Source organism: Microtus ochrogaster, chromosome 15 (assembly GCF_000317375.1).
Source record: "Microtus ochrogaster isolate Prairie Vole_2 chromosome 15, MicOch1.0, whole genome shotgun sequence".
Classification (NCBI taxonomy): domain Eukaryota; kingdom Metazoa; phylum Chordata; class Mammalia; order Rodentia; family Cricetidae; genus Microtus; species Microtus ochrogaster.
In genome coordinates this window covers 38060360-38070811 of record NC_022017.1, presented here as the reverse complement: position 1 = coordinate 38070811, position 10452 = coordinate 38060360, and positions in this window count along the sequence as shown.

Below are 10452 nucleotides of genomic sequence, written 5' to 3'. Positions count from 1 at the left end.
GGGCCTATGTGTGTTAGGTTCACCGTGTGTTCCCACTATTTTCCACAGTACCAAAAATACACTGTGAAGTCAGTAAGGACCACATTTCTCTCAGCAGGATGTGGCTGTCTTGAAATTGTGGAGCAATATCAACCCTCTTTGTTTGGGCTGTAATTAAGTGCTAAGTGAATAGTTATTGTATTTTAGAACAAGAATGGAACTAGATTCATAAGATAAGCAGGTAAGTTCCATGCTTGTTCCTTACTGATATAATCTTGAGCAGGTCCCCGTCTGTTTTAGGGTTTGGTTTTTCTCACTTGCAAACTAGGCTCTGTGGAAGCATCACACAAAGTGGAAGGCAGAAGTATGCTTTGCAGTGATTAATAGGCAGAAGTAGAACTGGCCGGAAGAGACAGGAAGACTTAGGGATGGAAAGGCCCGGGTAAAAATCAGCAAACAGCTGAAAAGTAAGTCTCTGGAAGAAATGAGAACTGGAGCGCATTCCTTGTATGCCTTCTCAGTCCCCGAGAGCATCTAAGATGTCGTAGGTGTTGGCAACCACTCATGTGGAGTGGGTCTCATTTCTCTCCTCTGTAAGATCTGGAGAAGAGCTACTTGCCTGAGATCACACAGAGAAAAGTAATAAGCCAGAATGATACCCATCTTATCCAAGTCCCTAGTTTGTGTTTTCTTCCTTGTTCTGTCCTGCCTCTGTGGAAGGAGACCACAAAGACCTGAAATGTGTGTGTGTGTGTGTGTGTGTGTGTGTGTGTGTGTGTGTGTGTGCGTGCGTGTGCGCGCGCGCATGCATGTTCATGCCAGTCCAGCACCTGGCAGATCTGGTATGCAGTCATTGTTCCCTGGAGATGGTTTGGTTCTCTTGTTTGGCTGCAGATTCTGAGCTAGATCCCCATCTAGTCCCAGGATTCAATATGGAAAGATGAAAGCCTATAGCCAGCTTGTTTTCCTCGAGCTAAAATTACTGTTAATTCCATATTTCTGTGAGACAAATGGACTGATTTCAGGTTCTACAAATATACCAAGAGGATTATGTGATCTTCATATTTGTCTTAGTTAGAGTTCTATTCCTGTGAAGAGATACCATGGCTACAGCAACTCTTATAAAGGAAACATTTAACTTAATTGGGGTTGGCTTATAGCTCAGAGCTTTAGTCCATTACCATTATGGTGGTAAGCATGTCAGCACATGGGCAGACATGGTGCTAGAGAGGTAGCTGAGGGTTTTACATATGGGTTAGCAGGCAGCAGGAAGAGAGAGTGACGCTGGACCTGGTTTGACCTTCCGTAATTTCAAAAGGCACCCCCTTTGACACACTTCTTCCAACAATGCCAGACTCCTATGGGCCATTGGGGGCTATTTTCACTCATGTCACCACAATATTTAAACTTGGTTTTTGGTGAGTCTCAGCCTCATAGAGGGTGAGAGGTATATTCACTTCTCAGTTGTCCAATTACTCTATAGTTACCCCATCATCATCATTAATGGCAGCCAACCTTGTGCCCAGGGCGGGGCTAAAGCTGTCCTTACAATGCTTCTGGTCTATGTTGAGAACTAGAGAACAAACTCAGAGAACTTAGGTTATTTACTTGTACGCAGTTGGCCCCAGCCCTGACCCCATCTCTGTCCTTCTTGCTTTCCCTGAACACGGTCTTAGTCCCAGCTCAGTGACTCACTCTCCCTCCAGGAGATGTTGAAGTTTGTCCTTTCCTCTCGGGCCAGGAGGACACAGTGCTTCTCCTCCTATAAGGCAGAAACCGACTTGGCATTTGAACCAGTTTAAGGCATGACCAGGAAGGGCTGATACAAAGCAGACACATGTATTAGAAACCCTCCTAAGGTCCCTTGGGATCCTTGCATATGCCTGTCATTTCCATGTTGAGGAAGGTAGTAGGGAGGTTTCTGATCTGGAGTTTGAAACTGGACTTTCTGCATCTGTCCCACTGTTACTGGGTGTGTGGCTGGTTGGGCAGCCCTCTCTGAGGCTTGGCTTCTTCCTTGCCATAGGGTTTAAATAAGATAATGATAAGAAGAAGTTCAGTGCCTTGTGAATATTCAATAATTAGACAAATTGTGTTTTTTTTAAAATGTAGGCATAGGCTTTTGTCATCAGCTGTCACTAGGACAGGGCTGTTTCTTGGGCTTTCCTCTATGTCTGATACCATTTTCTTTTTCTCTCCTTCTAAACCCACAAGCAAATATGAGACATGCAGACACAAACTCCCTATGGGAATGTTTAGGAGGGTTATTAACTCAGCCATTTTCCATTAACAAAAATAAATAGTCCAGAAACATCTGGGACACATGCATGAGGAATCTGCTCTGTTCTGGCATCTCATTTTTAAACACAAAGCCACGCTGGACTTACTTCTATGTCCTTGAAAGAGCAGGAGGGTTCCTAAGCCTGCCAGGACTTCCTCTGCTTCCTCTCTCGTTTCCACTCCTGAAGCACAGACGAGGAACATTTGGGTGGGCTGCTAATGAAAATCTATCCTTGGCTGAGGACAATGCCCTCTCTGCCAGCTCTCAGGCCTGTGCAGGGACAGGGATCTGGACTGGGCGTGGCTGCTGGAACCTTAGCATGCGATGGGGTTGGTGTCTGTAGTCTGCACTGTATATCCTGCAGAGAAAGGGTCATTCGGATGAAGCCTTCTTCTGTTAGAAGCTTTCAAAAGTTTACTTTTGGGTCTCTGCTCCAGTGTTCTCTATTCCCAGGCAGATCTGAGAGGCTGAAACAGCATCTGTTAGCTGAGATATGACTCAGCTCACAGAGTAGGTCTCCTGGGGCTTGATGGGCTCTGGATGATGCAAATATGTTTGATGATTCTGCCCTGTGCTGTGGGAGATGAGATGGGGACATGGGAACGATGCTGTCTGATGAGCCACTGGCCCTCATCAGCCTCATGTGTCAACCCCTAAAGGCGTTGCTTCAAGGTTAGGTCTCACAAGGGCAGGGGCTTCTGAGGTCATCTCCAGTGAGGTTCTAGTTTATGGACCTGGAGTCTGAGGCATAGCGAGAGGAAGTGATGTGTGCTGAGTGACTGGTTTTTGAGGTGCAAGCTCCCTCGCAGTTTTGGAAGGATGGGGGGGTACCCACTTAAGGAGCGTGCCATGCCAGGCTTCCTCCTGCTTTCATATGGTCAGATGTGGTATCTTACCAAAGGATAAAGAACACCCAGAGAACAAGCCTGGGTGTTCACGGTGTGTGTGTGTGCGCGCGCGCGCGTGCGCGCGCGCGCGCGCAAAACCATGTGTTCATGGGAGTGTGGGTTACATAACTAAGAAAAACACTCATTATTCTCCTAAGAAAAGAACCTTTTCAGTGGGCTGAGGAGAGCTGGAGAAAAGGAAGAGTTTGGAGGATATGGGGAGAAAGGGTAGGAGGGGATTGCCACTCAAAGGAGGGAGGGTGCTGGGGGTGGGGACAAAAGTCAAGAGCTTAGGGATTCATTGGAATAAAAGCATTTTTGTTTTTATGTGATGTGACTGACTTTACTACTCATTCTGCAAACGACACTGGGGCTGTCTAATTCATCACGATGCCTGTGTACCGTGACAACACCAGCCAACTGTTGAATAGAAGGAATCACTCTCCCTGAGACTCTTGCAGCTGTTAACTGAGAGCTTTCTGCCTCCAGCACGCAGCTGCTGCCGGGTGAGTCTCCAGGAAGCCCATTTCCATCTTGACACCGTCATCCAATACATGGTGTAGGAAGACCAAGAGTTTGGGAGGAGACGTCCTTAGCTATTGGCTCCTAGATCTTGACATCCTGTCTAGAACTATCGAGCGGATGATGATGTAACGGCTAGGACTCTATTATAGTCGATAAGTTAATGGAAGCATGGTGAGGCTGGGGGCTTAAGTCTGTCTATCTGCCAGCTGCTTCTCATGATTCCAGCATTCGTGGAAATGCCCTTCTCCATGCAGGGATGGCCTGGTCACGTGTGAAGTTTGACCAGACCACCTCCACTGGCCCTTCTCCTACTTTCCAATTCTTTCAGTCCCCTTAGGCCACCCTGAGGAACCAAGGTCTCGCTTCACTGTCTTGGAGCCCGGTTTTGTCATCTCTTCCTAGTCCTTTGTTCTCCTAGCTCTCTGCCCTGAGGTTGGTTCCCTGAGGTCCTAGGTTATGAGATGTTATTTCAGCCAACTTATCCATACTGAACACACTCTGAGCCAACAATAGCCAGTTTCCCAAACCTGAAAGTTAGCTGAAAACTCTGTCCCAGGTAAGAGGTAAGTTGCCTCCACGAAGCAATAATGGTAGGGGAGATGGTCTTGCGTTACTTTTCAAATAACAAGTCATGGACCTGTAACCTTCCTTCTTGCTTGAGAAAGATGATGGGCTTTAGTGGAAGAAGTATGAACCTTGAGAGCTGGGTGCCTTGGTTCTGCCAGTTCCCTAACTTTGACCCCCTGTGGGTTATTTTTCTTCTTTCTACCTCATCTTAAAGGAGGAATGACCAAGATATCCTCTATAGTTCTGCTTGGCTGTGACTTTCTGTGACCTCTAGTGGGCTGGGCCCATGAAATAAACACCATTTGTAAGTTGAGGCCCCAACCCGGAGAAGAGTCTTGGTTGATTTTTCTATAACCCTCTCCAAGGTCTGCAGCTGCCCGTGGTTTCTCAGTCAAGAGCTCAGCCACCATCCCCTCCATGCCGGCAGCACGATCTGGGATTCATTTTCTTCTAGACACAAGAGCCAAGAAAGTAAATTGTGTCTTACTCATGATCAGCCTGAAGCTCTGGTTCCTCACAAACAAGGTCATGTGAATCCAGGGCTTAGGGGCTACTGTATCCTGACACCAAGGCAGCAATGCATGCTAGCATATGGCTAGCAAACCAGGGACAACCAGTGTTATTTTCAAGATTGAAGCGGAATGTGCTCCAGGCCTGGGCACAGTAGGTGGTCTCTGTTTCTGCATCATAAATCATTGGAGTAACTGTTTTTGCTGGCCCCTCTTATGACCCAGTGTAATGTTGGGATTGGAAGGATGATGTAGGGGGGCGTTTCCTCTGCTTCTGATCTCCAGGGTCTATAAATCTCTACTTACAGCTTCTCAGAGACCACATGTGATGTAGCAAACAGAGAAGTTGAAGCTTTCCAGGTGCTTTGGCAAGTTCTTTGCTTCGAAGGCTGTGTGACCTTGACCCAACCACCTGTGTATTTACGAACCGTATTTTCTCGTCTGAAACAAGGGATGGGGCTGAACAGATTGCCCTCTGTGATATCTCAGTTAGTATTCGGGACCTCAGTGATTCTATGAGAATCGTGGCACCAACTGTAAGGTTCCCAAGACCCCTTGCACCTGGTCTCCTGCCAACTTTACACCTCCCCGCCAGCTGGCCTCCCCTTGTCTGCACACATCTCCTCGACGTGGCAATTCCTTTGAACTTTTGTCTACCTGGGTCTATTTTCCCTTCTCTAAACCTCTATGTGATAAATTCTTCTTCTCCCTCAAACCTAATTTCTATGCCACTTTCTCTGTGGAGTCTTCCTAATCTTTTGACGACCTAGTAAATGAAGAACCTTGTCCTCTGGATGCTTCCAGCTTGTAGGGAGTGATATCATTGGGGTGCTTATGACAAGGGCCTGCCCTGGACTCACGTCCCATTATCATACAAACTCCTTAAAGCCTTAATCACCAGAGGCTCAGAACATGCCTCCGGGTGTATACAGCTCATCTTAAACAGAGGTTTTCACCACATGTCTGCTAATCACCTTTCCCAGGTTAATGTTTAAACTCTCTCTTCTGGTAGTTACCAGTCAGATTGGATGGGATCTATTCTAAAACTTTGTCTTAGAGCAGTGGTTCTCACCCTGGGGGTTGCGAGCCTTTGGGGAGTCAAGCAACCCTTTCACAGGGGTCGCCTAAGACCATTGGAAAACACAGGTACTTACATTATGGTTCATCACAGTATTGAAATTGCAGTTGTGAAGTAACAACAAAACTATTTATTATTGGGGGTCACCACAACATAACTGTAATGAAGGGTTGTAGCATTGCGAAGGCTGAGAACCAGTGTTTTAGAGGAAAAACATCTTGCTGTATGAAGAATCTCCAAGTCAAGCCTCAAAGTGACCTTCAGGATTAAACCACTCTATGTGTTTGGATTGGGCTATAAGAGGTGTTTATGTATCAGAAGAGCCAAAAGGGGACCTGGGGAGAAGGCTTAGCCAGTAGAGTTCTTATTACAACCTTGAGAACCTAAGTTTGATCTCCAGAACCCAAGTTAAAAAAAATCTAGGTGTGTGGTGGTGTACTTGTAATCCAGATCTGGAGACAGTAGGGTCTTTGGGGTTTGCTGGCCATCTGGGAGTTTGCTGGTCATCCACTCTAGTGATTGGTGAGCATTAGGTTCAGTGAGGTGAAGTGATTGAAGATGCCCAATGTCAGCTTCCAGTCTATGCATGCAAGTACATGCATGTTCATCTTTCACCTAGGCATGTATAAACACCCCCACACCCCACACCCCACATGCAAAGAGCAAACCCCAGGTCTTTAGTGATCAGTACTAGTGATCATTACAAAAGCAATTCCTCTGCATCCCCTGTTATAATCCAGGGAAGAATGGATGGTTTCAGACTTGATGTAGGAGGAAGGATATTTAGTTTTAAGAGTTCAGTGAGGTCACAAACCAGGGAATGTTCCAGCTCACTCTCACATCAGCTCACTACCAAGAGCCTGAGCCGATAGTGTCACTAGAATTGTTAGCAGCAGAGGCTGGGTCTTGGAAGCCCCAGACTCAGCGACTTGTCCTCAACAGAAAGGCGTGTGCAATGAGGAGCCAGACAATTTATTCAATGTGGCCACATGGGGAAGAGGAACAAATACAGACACCCAGTGACATTCTCCCCTCAGCACAGGTCCATCTTCAGGGTCTTGACATGAGGTTTAGGTTTAAGTGGAGTGGACGAAGTACATGTAACTAAGAAGTTCTGGTTAGGATGTGTTCCTACCTATCAGTGATCCATGATTGTCTAGGCATCAATCTGTCCTGCAAGGTAATCTAACAAATTGTTAGAATCCTGTAAAATCTTTCTGGGAGAAAAGTTCTCTATCTGCCTGACATGGTTTTTCAGACTTTTCCTTCTCCGAACATGAGATTCCTGGGGGAAATTCCAGTGAATTGGAGACTGGTGTCTCCAAATCTTATAAATCTTATAGAGGGAGGGCCTAACTCATCTTTTTAAAAAGTATCTTTGCTCCTGCCAGGACAGTTCCAAGGAATCTGATTGCTGAAGTCCTGTTCTATTACTTCTGATATCTGTATCACTGTCTAAAGCCTATAGCATGCCCAGGAGCCAGGCCTTTTTGCATATATTATTGTCTTTAATTCCTTCATCAAGGGCTCAAAGGACATGCCTGGGGCCAAACCTAGAAAATAGAAGGGATGGGATTTGAACCAAAGACTGTGCTTTTATCTCTGTACAGACTTGCTTCCTGGGGCAGAGCCTAGCCTGTCCTCATCTCTGGGCTGAGCAAGCTTGTTACAAGGCTGAAGGAGGCTGAGGTAGCTGGGAGATGTGTAGAGATTCCAGAGAACTGTGGAAGGCTCTGAGATCTTTGCATTCAAGGCCTCACTGGGCACAGGAACAACAACGAACCACTACCCATTCCTTATTTCATCTATTTGATAAGGAGAAGAGTTTAAAATGAAGACTTGGTCGTGTTTAAAAGGCTTAATTAGTTGGGCAGAGTGGCCAGGAGCGTTTTTTGCAGAATAAAAGGCCAGGAAGAAGGATAGATACTTAGCTAAATCTAATCTCACATATGTGAAATTCACCTGATCACCACTATTTGCTTCCTTTCATGCCCCCCATGACTGTTGCTGCATCATCCCATAACCAACAAAGTCCACTGCCAACACATGATGATGACGATAATGATATCCTCTCAACCTCCCCATGAAGGCCAGTGTCCCCAGCCTCATATCACCCAGCATTAGAACACAAATGTCTGTTTCTACTGCCATTGCCAGCTGTTCCATCCCTTCACGACCACTCTGAGACCATCAAGGCCCCTTCTGCCACACGATCATCATATATTACTTCCATTACCACCTCCAGCGCACTGTGGCGACTACAAACATCGCCAATCACATCTGCCACTCTGGAAAATCCATTTTGAAAATTATACCACGTTGTTTGTACATTTAAATATGAATTTCAGATGTTCTTTTAGACCAAACATGGTCTTTACTTTCTCCTTCCCACTCCCCTTTCCATTGCCTGGCTCCAAGAGCTCTGTCTGTATCTGTCTCCACACCAAGCCAGAGACCCTCTTCTGCCTTCCCTTGCTTCTGTCTCTGTAGACATCCTCAAACATGGAGTTTCTTTTTCAGTCCTGTAAAAGGAACCTGGTTATTTCTCTGCAATCAAGGGTCCAAGTGTCTCTTGGCATTCTGAGGCTGTTAACCTTTCCACAACCGTATATGGTGGACTTTATCACTGATAACCTCATGCATACCAACTCACCATCCACTGCAGGAGGCAGGTGAAGGGTTTAAATTTTCCCATTTTCACAGCTGAATTTAGGTCTCAATTCTCTGGGAGGGGCTAACAGGTATCTCTCCCAACAAAGGACTATTAATCAACAAATTACATTCAGGAATAAGGGAAAGAACCAGAACAAGGCCCAAGTCAGTCCCACAACGTCTTAAGGACAGCTCCTGCAACACCCTTGAAAGTTACCCAAGTATATCCAAAGATAAAACCTTGGCTAATTAAAAGTGTTTTAATGTAACTGCTGCTTGCTTAATCAATTGTGTTTGAGGTGACCTAACTGTCCCTGAGCTCCCCCTAACTATGCTTAACAGGAGCCTGCGTGCTCCGCTACAGGTGAACGACCCTGCTTATGCTGGCTCTTTCTGCAGAATAAACGCTCTTCGTTTTTACATACTATTTGAGTTCAGGGCCTTCTGCCAGTGTTTTCTCAGACCTTTCACAGGTGGGCAATCAGGTGACCAAGCGTTCTTCCTAGTTCTTACATCACTATTGTGACTCGTGATTGCCAGAACTATTTTGTGGTAGGGGCTGCTAGTTGATGGCTGAGGGAAAGCAAAGCCTCAGTGGCAAGGTGCCCTTTCTGTTCTGTTTCTTCTAGAAGTAGCAGCAGCTTCTACTTCAGTTTCAAAGCCTGGTGGCCTTTGGGTGGTGGGGGGCAGACAAAACCTTCTGTGCCTCTTCAGGCATGAGTCATTGGTCTTTTTGTGATTGTCCCCTGTTTTAAGAACATGGTAATTATGGAATCTGGGAGCGCAGCTGTCCTTGGGGTATGCCTCAAACCATCTGGTCCCCAAGATGTTCCCAAGTTACTTTTGTACCCAGTGGGCTTTTGTGATTGCCTCGCGAATTCACCTGAGCCCCCCCCCCCCATTGACTGCCTGCTCATTGTCCTCCATTGTGTCTTTGGCCAGTCCTTCCTCACTATCTGCTGGACTAGACAGGCCTGCCTGATGGTGTTGAGATCATTGCATTAGGCAATATCCCAGGAACAATGATCATAGTGATATTTTTAGAGGCCGCCACATGAGGCTATGGAAATAGGACTCTGTTCAGTATTCATGCCTGGGATTCAGATCTGGCCTCATGAGCTGGTAAGTGTCCTGAGCCCGAAGGGCGTCCATTTCCCATGAGCCCAGTGAGCATAATGGTACTACCCAGAGGATTATGGTGATTAAATGAAACAACAAAGTCTTTGATTTAGAGCAATTCCACAGCACTTACTAGATCCTCCTCCTCCTTCTTCTTCTTCTTTTTTTTTTTAAAAGTCAATTTACTTCCCACTCCTCTTGAGCTTTTATTATAGCATCTTGATTGGAGAGAATTAAAGTGCAGCTGAGATTGCTTTCATGAGAAACTAAGGGACAATATTTCTCAAGTAATTACCTCTGAAGGAGAGCTTACCTAGGAGGAAGGATATTTCCGTGAGAGGTGACTTAGGCTCCGGGTGATTGATGCCTCTTGTATCCCTCATTCTGGGGGAGGGTTGCAGATGTGGTCTCTAGGCTCTGTGTGGCTCTCTCTACAGTGGAGACCACCTGCTATTCTGCCCATACCCGTCAAATAGCTCTCAGGGCAAGGAGCCAGCAGACTAAGCAGCTCTGGACACATCAGTTGGAGAAATACCACTGTCCCTGGTGTCTCTGAGGTCTAGGTTGAATTCTTTTCATATTCTCAGCTGGCTCTCCAGTATTGACAAGCCACTTCTCTCATTGCACCTCAGTTTCTTTATCTCCAAATGGATTTGACAAGCCCTACTCATCTCCAAGATAATTGAAATGAAAAAGAAGCAAAGACCTGATTGCAAATTGCTTTGTAATGAAGGGTGAATTGCGGTAGATAAAGGAAAAGCCCAGGGGTGCAGGACTTCAGACATCCTTTGGTGGTTCTATTACCAGCATAAGTGGCTCCATCCCATGGCGCTTGCTGCCTTCATAATTAGACTG